The 18,990-nt window shown below is 47.0% G+C and overlaps 1 pseudogene; it reads left to right on the top strand.

The window, feature by feature from the left end:
- Positions 1-4,449: 4,449 nt before the first annotated feature.
- On the top strand, positions 4,450-18,881 carry LOC101022932 (annotated as a pseudogene).
- The last annotated feature ends 109 nt before the right edge of the window (positions 18,882-18,990 follow it).

The raw sequence follows: 18,990 nt of genomic DNA, 5'->3' as shown, positions 1-18,990 counted from the left end.
TTTATTTCTTTTAACGGCAGCAAATGCATTGAACATTTTATTGAGATTCTCAACAGCTGCCATTTGATTTGCATAGCAAATTGTTTACAAAGTAACTTTTTTCCATTTTTGATATTTTAATGAAAATTATGTTCTTCAGTTTTAAAGCCCCGTCCCTCTCCCAAAGAAAGATTAATAACTAACTACCAAGTGATGATCATTTAGGAAAAGAACAAAAGCAAAAACAGCTTTTAAACACTTCTGGAACATGGGTAAGGGTCCAAAGTCAAGACCTTCTGGGCCCAGTGGAGGTGCTAGGCTGCCTCGGGACACCATCAGCACTTCCCCATGCACAACATCCTCAACAGCGGAAAGCCATGCGCGGACCCCGGGGGCTCCCTGTTCCACAAGCTCCCCTCTCTTTTTCCTCTCCACCCTTGCTGTTGGGCCTCCCCTCCAAATCTGTCTAACGAAGGCAGCAGGGTCTTTAATACTGTTCAGCTTTGTCAGTGGAGACAGGGTACTCTAGAAAGCTGAGAGATTCCCTGGTCCAGTCTGGGGGAGGAAAAAATATGCAGTGTAGCATAGATGGTTTCACTTGTCCACTCAGACACATGCTCATACTTATTCGATGGATGTATCAGATGCTTCAAAAGTCCTGATGTGTAGTGGAACAAAAGTTGCTTGTAAAAAGAAGTTGCAAAATTATAAAAATGTCTGCAGCAGTTCAGGCTCCTGATGACAAAGCTGGTTCTGATAAGTAGTTATTTTGACATGCACAGCAGCTTTCCCTAGAAGTCCTGTGTTCCAAGGGGTTTGTTTAGATCACAGGAAATTGAAATCGAAGTTTAAAAGGCTCTCTGCTGACAAAATGTGGTATATCCATCAATGAACTTCTACTCAGTAATGAAAGAAACCAACTACTAAAACCTGTTATACGTCATGGACTAACCTCTAAAACATTAGCTAAGTAAAAAAAACCAGACAGGAGACCACATATTGTATAATTCCATTGCTTTGAAATGTCCAAAAAAGGCAAGTTGATAGAGACAGAAATGGTCTGATTTACCTCAAGAGGTAGGGATTCAAGCTCTCTAGAGTACATGTGATACATACCTGAGAAAAAAGAAGGAAAAGAAAAGAAATTTAAACATAAGTAGATGAAATAATACTTCTCCCCGAATATAAAGAAAATCGCATTCTTTTTGTAATAATTTGGAAGACAAAATATGAAGAAAAGTCTTTAATTTTGCCACTCAAAACATTCTGGTTTGTTGCTTTTTATATTTCTTTATGGGTATAAACATTTTTAAAAGTAGAATCATAATATATAGTCTTTTGTCACTATGTTGTGGGCATATTTCTATGGCAGTAAATATATCCTCAGCATCATCTGTTTTAAAAGCTCGATGTATATTAAGCTAATCATTGCCACCCCTGAAGTAAGTTGTCTTTTATATATATATATTTTTTAATGGACTCGAGCAAGCATTTTTGGACTGAATTCATAGAAGTAGAATTTCTGGAGGAAAATAACGTAAAACAGTTTGAGGATTATTAAGAAATTTTCAAATTATCCTGCAGAAAAATTGGTTCAGTTTATACTGCCACCAACAGGAGCAGAGCTCCAGTTTCCCCCTTCCATTTGCCCTCTTTGCTGGTATTTAAGCAGAAAATCTCATTGTTTTCATTACATTTCTTTGGTTTCTAGTGCTTTCAATTTTTCTTTTCTTTCTTTTTTTTTTTTTTTTTCTTTTTTAGATGGAGTCTTGCTCTATTGCCCAGGCTGGAGTGCAACACTGTGATCTTGGCTCACTGCAACCTGCATCTCCTGAGTTCAAGCCATTCTCCTGCCTCAGCCTCCCAAGTAAATGAAATTACGGGTGCCCACCACCATGCCTGGCTAATTTTTATATTTTTTAGTAGAGACAGGGTTTCACCATGTTGGTCAAGCCAGTCTTGAACTCCTGACCTCAGGTGATCCACCCGCCTCGGCCTCCTAGTGTTGGGATTACAGGCATGAGCCACCGCACCAGCCTTGAATCTTTTTTATATGCTTATTGGCCATTTTTATTCCTGTGGAAAGTGCCTGTTTTCCATTGCCTATTTACTGGCCAACCTTCAAAGTCACATTTCACTTAATTTTTATCTTGGTGATTGAAAGCATTTTAACTTAGTGATTTTAATGTAAACAGGAGCAGGACAGACTGTAATTATCTAGATCTTGCTCTGTCACCCAGGCTGGAGTGCAGTGGCATGATCATAGCTACCACAGCCTGGTACCCCTGAGCTGAAGCAATTTCCCTACCTCAGCCTCCCAAGTAGCTAGGACTACAGGTGTGTGCCACCATGCCCAGCTAATTTTTAAAACTTTTTGTCAAGATGTGAATTCGTTATGCTGCCCAGGCTGGTCTTGAACTCATGACTTAAAGTGATACTACCACCTTGGCTTGCCAAAGTGCCGGGATTACAGGCGTGAACTACTGGTCCCGGCCAAGAGCTCATTTTGTTTGCTAGTGGTGTTCTTGGTATCTTTTCATATTTGAGGCATGGGTGCTAGTGCTGAAGTATTACATTCACCATCCGGGGTTTACAGGACCTTTGTTTTAATATTGAACAGATAGAAGTGTTTAGTTCCGCATTTTTGCAGGTATACAGAATGTGCTTACCAGGACTCTGCTTTATACCCATTGAAAGCAAGAAGTAATACAGTAAAACTTTGCCTGGCTAGAGGCTGTGAAAGAATGGAGTCTTCTGGTTTAATTCTATTAACTTGGAAGTATGAAGGTGAAAAGAATCCAAAACTTACATTTCCTGTTGAATGCAATTTGAAAATATAGCCAACGATTCCACTCTTCTTCTCTAGTAAGTTTGGACATTCTGATCTACTTGGTGTTTTATTATAGAACTGCTAGTGTGCCTGAGACTTACATTGTGAAGATACGTTTTTAAAACTTGAGAGGTAAGAGGGTGTAAATCGTATTGTATGAGATCAGGCTGGATGAGAACTGACACTTGTAAATATACTTTTTAGACTGAATCTCTGATTGCCACTTTTTTCTTATTTAACTCATAAAAATAAAACACATTGGATGGAGGGTGGGAGTAGGAAAGAGATTTATGTCTTTTAGTTGTATGTCATCCTTTCATGTCAAGACAGAACATTTGGTATCCCTGGCTTTGGATCTACAGAAGGAAACACATTTTTCTACCTACTATATGCCAGAGGTTCTTGAACACCCGGAGGGATTACTGCAGCACAGATTGCTGAGCCTTACTCCAGAGTTTCTGATTCACCAGGTCCAGGGTGGGGCCTGAGAATTTGCACTTATAAAAAGTTCTCAGGTTCTGCTAGTGCTACTAGTCCAGAGACTACATTACTGAGAACCACTCTTGTCTACTAACTGTCAATTGTAGAACTCTAGGAAATAGCTTAGTTTGGTGTGGGAAAAGAAGCTCACAGGTTATGGAGCAAATCATGAAAGATTCAACCCTTGATCCCAGCATAGTGTGGAATTCAGGTAGCAATACACAGTGACATAACACAATTCTTGATTTTCATGATTGCAAGTCATAGCCAAGTATCAAGTGAGAAAATCAGTTTCATTTGCAAGGCTTAGAGAGGCCAGGTGATTCTAGAAAAAGAGGCCTTGTATTTGCTTTAAACTGGTAAAGAGCTTTGAGTGCTTATTAAATCGAAAATTTTGTGTTTTTCTTTATTTTATTTTATTTTTTTTGGAGATGGAGTTTCGCTCTGTCACCCAGGCTGGAGTGCAGTGGTCTGATCTTGGCTCAGTGCAAACTCCGCCTCCCGGGTTCAAGTGATTCTCCTGCCTCAGCCTCCCGAGTAGCTGGGATTACAGGTACCCACCACCACACCTGGCTAGTTTTTGTATTTTTAGTAGAGATGGGGTTTTACCACTTTGGCCAGGCTGGTCTTGAACTCCTGACCTAAGGTGAGCCACCGCACCCAGCCCAAAAGCTTTGTGTTTTTAAAGATATTAGACATGTTTCTTGTTTTAAAAAAAATCTTAATAATGTAGGAGAATAAGAGAAATGTTTTTCCAAAAGAGAGAAATCATTGTGATTATTTTACCTTATTGGAATGTTGGATAATATAGTCTGCTTCATTAATCATCAAACATACTATGGATTTTCCATTTTTATAGGATTTGTGTCTCAATTGAGGTAATACTGGTAATTCTTGTACTCCATCTGAAGATGAAAAATGTAGGCCAAAATCATAGACCATGCATAGAAGCTGGATAATGAAGACAGCACTGAGGAACATGTGGACACACACACAGAGATACACATACGTACAAAGAATAAACACATATATTTTTTGAAGTTTATTTTTAAAGTTTTAAAGCAAAAGCTGGCCCCTCCCCTCTCCTGGAATGGGCAGCCCATCCCATCTCCTGGATTAAGCAGGCCCCGCCCCTCTCCACAAGTGGGTGGGGACAGCAGTTGCAAAGGCAGTTTTCCTTGTGATGCCACAGGTTCCTCTGGACACACTGCTGCCTAGCCACGCCTCCTTTCCCTTTCATCTTTCTCACTGACCAATGGGCTTGGAGCATTAAGGCCACGCCCCTTTTCTGTGTTCTAGTGGGGCCCTGGTTACCCCTCCTCTGGCTCAGTCACACAGCTGCCTGGTAGATAACTGGAAGTGTTTGCTGATGTGGCCCCAACCCTGCCTCCCTCCCAACCCTGTGATGTTAGAAGAAACTTGTCAGAGCAAATTGGGAGCAGCCAAGAAAAAGGTAAAAAGCACCAGGTCGTGGCCCCTCAACCCAGCCAGAGATCCCCTCCAATGACAAGACCACTGCCAGAGTCCATACCACTCCTGAGGCACACTGGGCTGGGTCCCTCCACCCCGGCATCTCTGGGCTCCCCACACCAAAGTCTCAGCAGTCAGTCCCACTCCTTCAGCAAGCAGCCCAGCCCCTGCCCTCTCCAATCACTCCAGGGTGACTTTGGGTGGGTGACTTCTGGGGCTCCCCACTCCATACTCGGCCCTCACACCCTGCTGCCCCAAGCCCAACCTCCCTGGGTTCTTTGGGCTCACCTCTCCAAGAACCTGGGTCTTGCAGCCCCAACACCCGCCCATTGCCATTCATCCCTGGGTGACTTTGAACTGGTGATTCCTGGGGTTCCCTGCTGTAGACTCTGCTCTCCTCTCCTGCTGACCCAAGCCCAACCTCCCTCGGTTCCTTGGGCTGGAATCTCCAAGGAGCTGGGTCCCAGTCCTATGTCCCCCTCCCCCATCATTGATCAGCGACTCAGCCATTGCACTGATGTGGTTCCCCCTACCCTAGGAGGAGTGGAATGTAGTGATGTCACAGTCCCCCTAGGAACTGTCATTACTGCTGCAAGACCGGCCTTTGATCTTACGCTCTGGTTGCAGCACAAATTTCCAGCTGGAAGGGGAATGGGGACTACAGGACCTAGGAGCAACAGGTTTCAGGCTGCCTTACTCCCTTCACATAGACATTGACAATGTGAAAAGCCTACACTTCACCCATGAGCTCAAAACGTTGACAGTGTCTCTGGGCGGCAATGGGAGAACAGGTTTGGGTTGGTTTTCTCCCAGGCTTCTACTCTCCAGGGAGACTTTAACATTACTTTCTGAGTTCTCCACCTCATATTCTTTCTCCATGGTTCTGGGACCACACTGCCCTTCAGTTAGTGATCTCTGAAGTGAGATTTGCTCATCTTCTGTGGAATAGATCTTGGGAAACTGAACTTGACAGCTTGAATCTTCCTCATATCATCTCAACCTGGGTCACTTTGAGTGCCACAGGATAAATGTGGGAGATCTTTCTGAAGCATCAGTTTCCCTTGATTCTCTTGAGAGAGGAAAAACATTAATGTACTTAGGGATGACAGTCACATAGGTTTCTAAGAGTATACCAGACTTCTCTCTGAAATGAGGCCTGGGTTGTCCTCTTTCTGATAAATTCCCAGATTTAACAAAAAAGCTGCCTTCTGCCATGAGGACACATTGACATAAAGTTTGAGAGGTCCTGGTGCACTTCTTCACACTTACAGACGTGTGAGGATGTATGACTAAACCACACAGCGTACAGTTCCTGCCTACTTAATGCTGACTTTTCTACCACTGCCTCTGGTTTTGGTCCCTGGCAGCTGCTGATTCATGGTAAAATCCCAGAGCTTGGAGTCAGAAGACTGAGTTTAAGTTCCATTATTGCCACCCCCCGACTTTTATTTTTAGCCATAATATCAATCCCTCTCAGTCACTAAGTGATTGTGACAACACCTTGTACAGTTGTTGGTGGCATTAAATCAGATGGTGTATAAGAGTATTTTGCAAAAACTGTAAAGGAGGATGTGGCTGTAGGGGCTGGTAGTCCTCATGAGTATTACTGCTCTTCTTTCCCACAGCTAAAAGAATATCAGCAGAGGAGCAGCCCTGGTGTTCCGGCAGGAGCGAAGACGAAAAAGAAAAATACTGGCAGTAGCCCTGAGACAACCACTTCTGGTGGTTGCCACTCACCTGGGGATGTGAGTCTTGGCTGGCCAGTCTCCTGGGGACAGGGGGCCCAAGGGGCAGTAGAGGGTAATTGTTGAGATTGTTGGGTACTGGTTAAGAATTCTGGGTTTGAATCCTGCCTCTCCATCTGCTAGGGATCTGATTTATGGCAAATTGCTTGAGCTCTTTGGGCCTCTCTTTTCACATCTGTAAAATAGGGGTAGTATGGTTTGACTTCCATTTGTGAAGTTTAAATGAGATTTCATATTGTTTTTATGTTAATCCCTAGTACATGGCCTGCTGTAAACACCCAGGACACCCAGGAAATGGTCATTGCTGTTTGATTTTCCTCATCCCCAGTCTCAAGGGGAACCTGGGCCAATGAGTACAGTCACTTGCCATCAGGCTGTCCCTTTAGGAGTCACCGAAGGGGGCTCCAGTGTGTGGTGAGGAAAGCCCCAGGCACTAGGAGTAAGAGAAGATCTAACTTGCCACCAGCTTGCTGGGTGACCACAGAAAAATCACTTCTTCCCCTGGGCCTCAGTTTCCTCCTCTGTAAGATGATACTGGACAAGATCAGTGTCTTTCAAACTTGTTTTTTAGCTGGAGCCCCCTTAGTTCAAGTGAACCTTTACTCAGAAGTCTGGTTTTATTAATGGAGGTGGAGGTCTGGAGCATTACCAGATTCATCGCCCACATCCTGGGCCTGAGGAGAGGGGTCCAGTGAGTGTATTAAGAGCTGCATTGGTCAGGTGACTCCACTCTGACTGCATCGCTCAGGGGACTTTTCCATCTATTTGTTCCTGCCCCTGGCAAGGCAGCAGGTGGCCATTTGGAAGAATGGCACAGGCCATGGTTTCAATCTCCTCTGCTCTTCCTCAGCATTTCGTTTTCCTGAACCCACATCTTCCTCCTACCCTGACTTTCTTGCTTCTCTCTAAGCCACTTCTGTCTTTCTCCCCCTGCCCTTGTTTTTCCCTTGTCACCTCCTGTAGATTCAGGACATTCTGAAGGTGCTGGTGTCCAACCTTAACCATTCCAGTGGGGTAGCGCTCCCCCATTGCACAAGTGGAAGGTGAGGCAGTGCCGAGACCCCTCTCTGGCTTGCTCTCTCCAGCTGTGCATGCCCCTGAGGCTTCTCTGGTTTGGGGGATACTTTGCCTCTGGCTTATTTTATTTTGCTGCCATTAACCTTCAGCCTGTTTATGTCTGCTTCTTCACCTGCTTGATTGATTGGGTTTTTTCCTTCCCCGCATCTTTTATCATCTTGGAAATGGTGAGACATACCTTAAAGTTTAAAAGTAATTTGGGAATAATATACAGAGCAGACATGTGGGATTTGGGGCTTTATTTTATTTTATTTGAGACAGGGTCTCACTCTGTCACCCAGACTGGAGTGCAGTGGTGTGATCTCGGCTCACTACAACCTCTCCCTCCCAGGTTCAAGCGATTATCTTGCCTTAGCCTCCTGAGTAGCTGGGAATACAGGCACCTGCCACCACATCCGGCTAATCTTTGAATTTTTAGTAGAGATGGGGTTTCACCATGTTGGCCAGGCTGGTCTTGAACTCCTGATCTCAAGTGATCCACCTGCCTCAGCCTCCCAAAGTGCTGGGATTACATACATGAGCCACCATGCCCAGTCCCTTGCTGTTTTTATACTTTCTCTATATCCATAACTGTTTCCCATGTAAGTTTTTTTTTTTCTTTTTTAATTTCTCATTTATATTACCCCTGCATCATCTGCTACCCTGAAGGATCTGGAGGTAAGAGGCCCTGGGCCGAGGCGCAGTGACCCCACAGGCCAGCCCTCCAACCTCCTCTCACAGCGGGAGCTGGGTGCCCCTCTACCAGCTGAGACAGTCCACACACACCCCAGCCCTAATGATTGTTCTCTCTACCTCTCCCCGCAGTCCTCCTCCAACTCCTCCTCTCTGCATGTGCATCAGAGCCAGAACCAAGAACAAGCAGTAGCCCTGGACTCAAGCTCCGCAACCATCAATCAACTCTATGAAAACACAGAATCATTGGTAAGAGTCCATTGGGGTCCCCTGATTCCACGCTGCCAATCCTGGGCTTTAGTTTCCCCTTGGGGCTCTAAAGAAAGGGGCGGAGGGCCTCTGGTGCCAAGGGCAAATGGGGAGCTGGAGCACCCAGTCCTCACCTGGGGGGACCCCAGAACAAGGAGCATGCAGCATGGCTCTTCTGTCGCTGCCCTCTTTGCCAACTCTCTCTTCTTCAGACACCCCTGCTCCAGTCCTTGCCACACATGCCCTGGGGTTGTCACCTCTCAGGGAAGTACTAGTCTGACTGGTTGTCAAGGACCCCATATTTCTGTCCTGACTCAGTCCCTAATTTGCTCCTTGAGTCTGGACAAGCCACCTCTCCTCCTTGGGCTCCTGTTTCTGGAAGAAGTAGAGCATCAAAGGTCTCTGTTAGTTCTGAGAGTCCGAGATTTAAAGGCCCCTAGAATGGAAACCTCAGGGCCAAGGGCTCCTGTCTGTCCTTTTCTGTCCTGTATCTCTGCTGTGAAGAACTGTACCTGGCTCATAAATGTTTGTTGAATGAACGCATCTTTCTAAATCACAAACTGGCAGAACGGTGGGCCTTTCTCAGACTCCGACTCTAGAGGTTTATGTTACTGTCCTTTTGAGAGAATCCAGATTCAGACTTTGAGTTCTGTGGCTGTGGGCAAAAACCAACAAAGACCCAAATCCTCTGTCTTTGGGAGCTTGAGGAGAGTTGATCAGTTCGTGTTGCCACTGGGTCTGAGAACTTTGCCTTTAAAATCCATTCCTGGCCCCTGCCTATTGCTTCCTCATCTGGGGAATAGAGTTGAGGGGGCCCCCCTCAGTCACATGAATTTGACTCTCCCCACAGAAACAATAGACGAAACAAGTGGAACATCAGCTGGAAGAAGTAACGTGATTTCTTTGCACACAACATGACTGCTGGGTTTGGGGGGCACTCAGATGTAGAGGCACCAGTCTTGTCTCACCCACTCTCAGCCTGGGGAAGAAGGCACATCCCTCAGATTCCACCCCATGCCTACAGGGTCCCTGATAACCTGGTCCCATGGGTGTGCCTGTCCTGGGGCATTGGTGGCATGCTGGGGGCATGTCTCCTGCTGTGCCATCTCTGCCTCCCCCGGGTAAGAGCTCTGTCTTCCTCTACCTATAGGAAAAGAAAGCAAACAATGAAATACACAAAACACAGACAGAGCAGTTAGAGGTGAGTGGAGGGTGGGGAGTTTTCTCCTGTCCTCCGGAGAATGTTTCTTTCCTTCTCTTTTAGCACTTGCTTGGCTTTTCTCCCAAACGTTCAATTCCAGACAATCAACATCCTCACAAAAGGCAGACTTGAAGATCACCCTTTACCATACTAAACGTGCCGCCAGACACTTCGAAGGTGGGAATCTGGGCACCCCATCATCCTTTACCCTGGCACTTTGACAGGTCTTTAGGGGGAGTCCTTTGGGCCCCATCTCAACCTCTGTCATTACAGAAGAGTCCAAGGATCTGGCCGGCCGCCTGCAATCCTCCTTACAGCGTATTCAAGAATTGGAGCGGGCTCTCTCTGCTGTGCGTACACAGCAGCGGGAAGAGGACAGGGTGAGTCCAACCAGCTGCCCCGTCCCCTGGCAGCCTGGCTTCCCAGATGGAGGAGTGAGCCTAAAGGTCCCTTCTGCAGGATGCAGTGTCCTGCCCAGAAGGCAGCATGCTCATTTCTCGCTGCTTTTGTGTGTGGTTGTTAGAGGCAGCCTGGGGCTGAGTCAGCTGCTGTGGGTGAGTTGGGGGCACTGTGGGGAGTGAACACTGGATGCAGAACTCGGAGGCCAAGTGCCTGCCCTGCCCTTACCTGGCTGTAGCCTTGGCCAAGTCCTAGGTGGGGTATTGGATACTTGTACTGTGAAGGTACAGAAGAGTACCTTTAGTATGTCACCATTTCTGTAGAGAGAGGAGAGGGGTGTGTGTGTGTGTGTATTTGTGTGTGTGTGTCTGTGTGTGTGTATGTACTATGATAATATACATAAAACATGTCTGTAAGTGTAAGCATTCATTAAAAAACTCAGGAGAGAGTAACAGGGTTGCTGGGAGACACTTCCCTTCTGTACCTTCTGAGTTTTGAACTATGCGAATGTATCCTCTTTCCAAAAAGCGAACAAAAGATTAATTTCCCACTTCCTACCTGTGCCCCCACCCACAACAAGAAAAATGGGCTTAGAGAATTGGGTATACCTGGATGTTCAAATCCCAGCTCTGTCTCAGTGATCTTAGACAAGCACTTAACCTCAAATACTGCATGTTTTTCATGTACACAATAGAGGTAATCCTAGTAACTCTCTCATATGGTGGTTGTGAGGATTAAATAGGATTGTTAGCATGGTACCTGGTGAAGCACTCCATAAAGGTTCAAACAGTGGTAGTAATAACACTAGCAATACTATCTGATCTCTCTGGGCCTCCGTTAGCCAGCTATAATTCAATCTCTTTCCCTGTCCCTTCCAAGTTTACTGAGTTCTTTTAAAAACCAGGCCATGGGCTTGGAAATGCCTTGATCTTTACTGATCAAGTTGTACATTGAGCCTAGCCCTGGCCCTTTAAGGGGCACTGCCCGGGCTCCCCACATCAAAACTTCTCACTCTTCACCATCCAGTCCTCGAGCCGCAGTGAAGCAGTCCTCCAGCGGCAGTTACAGCAGACCAGAAAGGAGCGGGCGCTGCTGAACGCACATGTGACAGTGAGGCTTTGCAGAGGGAGGGATGTGGAAGGAAGATGACCCCAGGTGACCAGGAGCAGGTGAGGACCAGTGACAGCCCTTCCTCACTTCTGGGCCCATTCTTGCAGGTGACAGAGTCACTTAAACAAGTCCAGCTAGAGAGAGACGAATATGCTCAACATATAAAAGGAGAGAGGGCCCGGTGGCAGGAGAGGATGCGGAAAATGTCGGTGGAGGTGAGACCTGACCCTTCAGCCCCCACCTTAGATGGGTCACTGGGTCTTTCTGGGCATCTGTAACATGGGACTAGTACAGCCAGAGGTGGTCATGGGTCTGGGCTTTGTGGAGGTGGGAGCAGAGAGGGAGATGGTAGCCTGTCCAGTCACCAGCCCCTCTCTCCAGGACCCTTTCCCCCTGTGCTTTGGGCAGGCTCACACATTGAAGGAGGAGAAGAAGCGTGACATACATCGGATACAGGAGCTGGAGAGGAGCTTGTCCGAAATCAAACCCCAGATGGGTAAGATGGGGCTGGTGTGACCTGGCAGCAGGACTGGCATCAGAGGGCTGTGGGGTGGCTTAGGATGCCCCAGGGAGGTGGGTAGATGGAAGGGATTTGAGGCAGAGGGAAAGAGGTCTGTGCCAGGAGTCAGCAAGTCTTGTCATCTCCATGAGCCTCAGGGTCCCCATCAGCAAAGAGGGAGGAGTGCCCATTGTCAGCCACCCACAGTGCTCTCTATCTGACATGGCTGGGAAATTGGCTTCCATTGGGTGTGAGGAATCATCAGCAGTGAGGCCAAGTTTGGGAAGCCTGAGAGGAGCTGTCCGTCAAGAGTAGGGTTGGTTTTTTTGAGAGGCGGGGATTGGGGAATCCAGAGGCCCTTATTGTCTGCTTCCTTTCTCAGCTGAGCCCCCATCCCCAGCGCCCCCAGCAGGGTCCTCTGAGGTGGAGCAGCTACAAGATGAGGCCAAACACCTGCAGAAGGAGGTGGAGAGTTTGGCGGAAAACTCCAATCCCAGGTGGAAAACAATCAGGCCTTGTGTCTCCTGAGCAAGGAGCAAAAGGAGAGGCTTCGGGAGCAGCAGGAGAGGCTGCAAAAGCAGGAGGAGAGGCTGCGAAAGGAGGAGGAGAAGCTGCGAAAGCAGGAGGAGAGGCTGTGGGAGAAGGAGGAGAGGCTACGAAAGCAGGAGGAGAGGCTGCGAATGCAGGAGAGGCTCGCACTCTCCCAGAACCACAAGCTCGACAAGCAGCTGGCTGAGCCACAGTGTGGCTTCAAGGAGCTGGTAGGTTGCCCCACCTGGGGAGCCTGCCCTCATCCCTAGCCCTCCAGGCCTTTGTTTCCCCACCTGTAAAATGAGGCAGTGTAGCCCTCACATGGCATGGTACTGCTAAAGGCACCTGTGAGCCAGAGCTCATCAGGCCCTGCTCTGATGGCTGTGGGGGAGGGGATGATTTTTCTAACCTGCCTCCACCCTTCCGAGTGATGTGGGAGGGAGACACCAAGTTCTGGGGTCTCCAGCTGCAGTGGATGGCCACTGATTGCTTCTTTCTGTACAGAACATGAGAACAAGAGCACACTGCAGTTGGAGTAGCAAGTAAAGGAGCTGCAGGAGAAGCTGAGCAAGGTGAAGGAGATGGTAACCTCTGCCCCATCCAAGAAGGGCTGGGAGACAGGTACCAGCCTCTGGGGAGGAGAGGTGCCAGGCCAAAGGCAGCTCCAACTGTGGGGCAAGTGACCTTAGCATGCTCCAGGGCAGCCCTGTGTCTGTTTGTTGCCTCTTGCCCTCTGACTTTTAGAGGTGGGTAGCCCTGGGCTCCTCCCAGGTCTGGACATCATCATCCGAGCTAGAGGCATGGATTTCCCCAATCACAGGGGAAGAGACAGTGGTATAAGAGGCTTCTTATGCTGGGCATGGTGGCTCATCCCTGTAATCCCAGTACTTTGGGAGGCTGAGGCAGGAGAATCACTTGAAGTCAGGAGTTTGAGACCAGCCTGGCCAACATGGCAAAACCTCATCTCTACTAAAATTACAACTACAAAAAATTAGCCAGGGATGGTGGCACATGCCTGTAATCCCAGCTACTCAGGAGGCTGAGGCATGAGAATCACTTGAGCCCGGGAGGTGGAGATTGCAGTGAGCTGAGATTGCACCACTGCACTCCAGCCTGGGCCACAGAGTGACGCTCTGTCTCAAAACAAAACAAAAAAGCCTCCTTAGATTCAAACTGGATTCTGGCCTCAGTCCCACTGGTCACCATTGGGCTACTTTTCATCTCTAAGTCTCTGTTTCTTTAGCTTCAAAAGGAAGTTAGCATTTTCTTTGCAGAGGTGCTGAGGATTAAATGAGAGAACACATGGAAAGCATTAGGCTTGTAGCACACTTAGCAGATGGTGGTTGGCTCCCTCTGCTTTTCTACCAGTCTGTGGCCTACAGTTTAAATGGTGGGAAGAAGACATGAGATTTGAGGCTGGGGAAGGAGGCATGGGGTTCTAGGCAAGTCTCTAAGGCCTGGAGCAAGAGGCCAGGGGCCTGGGCAGGTGACAGAGCCCCCACAGTGCCCTCACTACCCTATTAATGGGCCCAGAATCTGGAAGCCAGCCACCACGTGCTCTCCTGCCCAGGTTCTTCCAGCAGGTGGAGCTGAAGAGCCAAGAGTCTCAGAGTCTGCGCAGCAGTGAGACTAGTACCTGGGTCACCCGCAGCAGTACGTGGCCACCTATCAGCAGCTGACCTCTGAGAAGGAGGCGCTGCACAGGCAGTTACCACTGCAGACCCAGCTCATGGACCAGCTGCAGCAGCAGGAAGCTCGGGGCAAAGCGGTGGCTGAGATGGCCTGCCAAAAGTGCAGGAGACCCAGGGGAGTGAGTTGCTGAGGACAGGGCCCCCGAGGGGGACGACCTGGCAACCTCTGTGCCTTCTCACTCTGTTTCCCGTCCCCTTAGGAGCACCTGGAAGCTGCCAGCCAGTGGAACCAACAGCTAAAGACCCAGTTGAGCCTCATGGCTCTCCCTGGACAAGGTACAGGAGACCACTCAGGGGAAGAGGAGAGAGCCCCAGGAGGAAGGGGGGACTGTCAGCAGCATAGGATCAAGGAGCTGGAAGAGACCTTTAGAACATCTGGTCATTTTGCCAACCGGGTGTCTGCACTAAGTTCGGCATCAATCTGGTGACCTACTGGGAGCAGGGGGCCACCGGGTTGCCTAAGGATGAGTGAACTGGCCCAGATCAGAAAGGGAGCAGTTCAGAACTCCCACACCGACCGGTAGTGGGACTGTGCCTGGGCAATATAGCAAGATCTCGGTTCTTAAAAGGAAAAATAAAGAACAGCAGCTCATTCCCCTCTGGGGAGGGGCTGTTTCAGGGTTACACAGTGAGGGTGGGGACAGAGGTGGGCCCACAGTGCTTCCCTTGTTGGGTTGTCTGAGGACCCCTCTGGCTACCTCCCCACAGGAGATGGAGGAGGTCATCTGGACAGTGAGGAGGAGGGGGTGCCTCGGCCTATGCCGAGCATCCCAGAGGACCTGGAGAGCCAGGAAGCCACGGTGAATCTGACTTTCCCTGCCCCACTTTGCCACCTTCCTCCGTGGTCCCTCCCAGGCCCCCTTATGCTCTTGGTTTCCCCACCTTCTGATTTCTCTGGACCTTCACCCCTTCTGGGAGCCAGTGGTCAGACACCACTTCACCTGTGACCAACAGGTGCACTCTCTGAGGCCCCAAGGGAAAGGGCTGTGCTCCACCTCCCTGCCCCATTTGTTCTGTGTATGCCCCTACAAGAATACTCACCTCTTGCCTTCAAGTGGCATTTTTCAACTCCGCTGGAGCCAGTTTCCAGGAGGAGCAGGCACGGCTATGTGGGCAGCGGAAGGTGTGAAGGCTGTGCTGCCTGCCCCTGGCTCACCTGGTGGCCTCGGCCTGGAAGGAGCCAGAGGCAGAGGCCCCAGCCCCAGGGACTGTGTTTGAGTTTGTGTGTGGGGAGAGCTACCGGGCCCTGAGGGAGGCCATGGAGAAGGTGAAGGTGAGTGAGTCCTGGCATGGGCCAAGAAAAGTGGGGGCAGGGCAGGACAGGTCACTCCCGAGATATGACCAGATTATTTTGGCTCCAGAGTGGCTTTATGGACCTCCGAAAGGAGAAGGTGGACAGGATGGAGCAGGTGGAGAACCTAAAGCTTGGATTCATCCAGCTCTCTGGAGCAACAGACGGCATGAGTGAGCGGGAGGCCACGGCATGGGCACAGGGAGCTGCAGGGCCATTGGAGGGGCCCCAGTGTCTGAGCCCTGTCCTCTTGCAGGAGAGTACATCACCGTATATGGGAGCCAAGGGGCAGTGCCAAACACGCGGCACCAGGAGATGGAGGATATCATCAGGCTGGACCAGAACGAGGAGGAAATGAAGGTAGGGCATGCAACATCTTTGCGGGGGTGGGGGTCAGCATGGGCACTGGCGCTGGATCCAGAGTGGCAGATGAGGACCCCTCCATTCAGGTGAATCTACTGCAGCTGCAGAAGCTGCTGTTGACACTTGTGGGTGACCATGAGGGACATGACAAATTCCTCCCTGCTGCCCAGAACCCTGCTGATGAGCCTGCTCCAGGGGCCCCAGCCCCCCAGGAGCTTGGGGCTGCCGAGGAGCAGCCTGGTGAGTGGAGCCCTGAGGCGGGGTGGACAGGCAGGAGCAGGGGAGGCTCACACTGCACTCAGACCCCCATCTGCCTCTCTCCAAAGATTTTTATGAGGTGAGCGTGGTGGACAGTGTGAAGCCTGCACCGGGAGAGGCCAGGGAGGGTTCTCCCCATGACAACCCCACTGCAAGAAGATCGTGCAGCTGCTTCCTGTAATGCAGGACACCCAGGAGCACCCAGGCTTGGCCAGCAAACCCTGCGTCCCATTCTTTTACCGGGCAGCCGAGAACAGAGAGATAAACATCATCGTCATCTAAGAGCTGGTCAAGAAATTGAAAAAACAACAACCAAAAGTTATGGGGTTAATCTCCTACACAATTCATTTACTTCATTTGAATGTTAGAGCTCCTCATGTTTATTTATGTTTCTAATTTACAGTTTAAATTTATTTGTAGAAAGTTAAGGGAGAGTGGCTCTCTCCCTGATGTTCACTCTGGCATCCTTCAACATTTTTGTTTTTAATTTGATAATTGTAGGTCATTAGCTCGCATATCGAGTTTGCCTTTACATGGTGGGAGTTCAAACACACAAAGACCCACTATTTGCACAAAACTATTCTTGCTGGTTTGGAATAGGCTGCCCTGCTTTTTAAATGTTATTGCAGCATGTATACTCATTACAGAATTCAGATAAAATTTGCTTATGTTCTGCTATTATGTTTGATCGAATCCTAATCACAGTGAGCTCTTCATTAGCTCAATATGTGGTTTGCCCTCAAGTGCGCACTGTTTCTTACTTTGTAATATGCCACTGTGAGTACTGACATTTAGAGTTGTTTAAAGGCCGAGAACTGGAAACAGATTTTCCCCTATTTTCTGTGTATTGGGGATGGGAGTGATAACATTTTGGGGAGCTTTTTAAATCTCACAGAAGAGGAAAGTGGCCTGCTCTGGCAGGTGTGTGCAGGATAGAGTGTGTTTCATTTGTTCTGGTGCCAGGAATGAGCGCGGTACTATGGTAGTTCCCTTAGGATTTGTATGTGCTCTGGGCTCATGAAGATATTGCATCATGAGCTGCAGCAGTTGGACTCTTTCTCGATGACCTAAAAAAAAGGTATTCTTTCTGAGGAATGAAAGGCTCCCATCATTGACTGTGGATGTGGAAAACCTTTTCCAGCCTAGAGCATTTATATCTACAATACATTTTAAAGTCAGAGTTCATGCTACCTGTTTTAATCACATGACTACATGTCCCAGTACACAAAAGGGCACTGCTTGGCATTCTTCTTAATGTATTTAGTAAAGATCATAAGAAACCCTTTCAGAGTTTAAATGTCCCTGGAACAGGCATACAGGCTCTAGTCAAGAATGGATTCGAGTGAAGGAAAGCTGTGTGACACCTGGCATCCCTCTATGTTCATGGAGCTTCTTTGAGGCTAGAAGACTGATTTTACCATCTAGTCCTCTCTGGCTAATACCTATTCTTCAACCACATTGGTTACTCTGAAATAGGAATTTACTTCTTGTCCTTGAATGGAAAATACTTTAAAAATAACAAACATTATCATAAACTAATATATGTGACAGTACTTAGTTGAAACAAAAAGGAGATTTAGTAGACAGTATTATATTTGAAAATCAAGGAGAAGTTTATGCAACTTAAAATGTTTACAGACTGCAGAACAATGTACTGTTTGTGAGTCAAAGTATTATGAGGAAAAGTGTCTATACAATCACAGAGTTATATTTCCTCACAAAGTTCTTTACGAAGAGTGAAATATGTTTTTATACCTCTTGGTATCACTTAGAGGCGTATTTTTTGCCATATTTATGTTCATGTGCCTATACATGATGAATGAATTATTTCAGTCATACATTGCCTAAATTGTAACTTTATGATGCTTGGGAAAGAATCAACAGCTAAAACTTCATGAAGTTTAATGTCTATGTTGGAAAATATGTCACATTATTAGGATGTAGGGAGAGATGTGTGTGCGCTCCCTGGGGTGGGCATTTCTAGTCACTAGATCATCTCCATTTTTAGCATTTGACATCCTCATGATACTTTTATAAATATGACATTAACAGGAGAGCAATAATATGATTTTACAGATGGAATAACAGATTTGCCTGCATTCACTGAAAGAGTGCATATATTGGGTCCTTGTGACTTCAACTGACTCTTCCAAATTGTATGAATTTATCAATGTATTAGATAAACCCAGTTTCAGAATGATAAAGAAAAACTGTTAGACCAAATAATGTGTCTAATTAACAGTGGTATGATTTCTAGCCTGAGTATTTAAAATGGACTTAAGGTCCTGTTCTTGCCTTCTATTTTGTGAACTTGCCGCTTTTGCATTATTTGAGTTCACTTGAAAGACAGTTACTTTAAGTCCATTTTAAACCCTCGGGCTAGAAATCTTACCACTGTTAATTAGCCACCTTCTTTGGTCTAACAGTTTTTCTTTATCATTCTGAAACTGGGCTTACCTAATACATTGAAAAATTATTTCAAGGAATTTTCATAGTTCAAATCACTTCACTTTTGCCCTGATAAATATAAATGACTAGGAATGTCCTTCAGATCACGTTTAGCATCTGTAACCAATCTGACAATAATGTGCTCATCAGGTACCTATGGGTGAAATCACACACTGGCATGTTGAAGCTGAATGTCAGTCTGGAAAAGAAATGTACTGTATTAACCAAAATACCACTCTTTGTGTAGATATTTTGTCCTATGTTTCCGAAAAAGCTAGAAAGAATGGAAATCCTATGACAATAACTTAAGTCTTCAAAGTGCATACAGTCTCTTGCGATACCTCATTCAGCCAACTATTTGTTCTCTTTCTTATTCAGTATAAGACAGCTTTCAATTTGCTTAGAAGACAACATTAGAAGGTTAGAGTTCATCAGAAATATAGAATTTTAAAATGTGAGTTCAACTGAATAAATATGAATTTCTGTAGGAACTAAGGAATCAAAATACCTATTTAAAGATTGCAATATATGGTCATTATTTTTAGAGTATCTGATTAAACCTGATAGGTTTTCCAGAAATGAAAAAAATCAGCTCTAAAACCAAAGCTGATTTTTAGAAAAATGTGAAAATGTAACTAAACCCTATCCATAATACTTTCTCTAAACTTTTATCTTACAGAGTCACTTTAAAATAATA

This window comes from Papio anubis, unplaced genomic scaffold, assembly GCF_008728515.1.
Source record: "Papio anubis isolate 15944 unplaced genomic scaffold, Panubis1.0 scaffold199, whole genome shotgun sequence".
NCBI classification, from domain to species: domain Eukaryota; kingdom Metazoa; phylum Chordata; class Mammalia; order Primates; family Cercopithecidae; genus Papio; species Papio anubis.
Note: the sequence above shows the minus strand (reverse complement) of the source record. Positions and strands in the feature narration are given on the sequence as shown.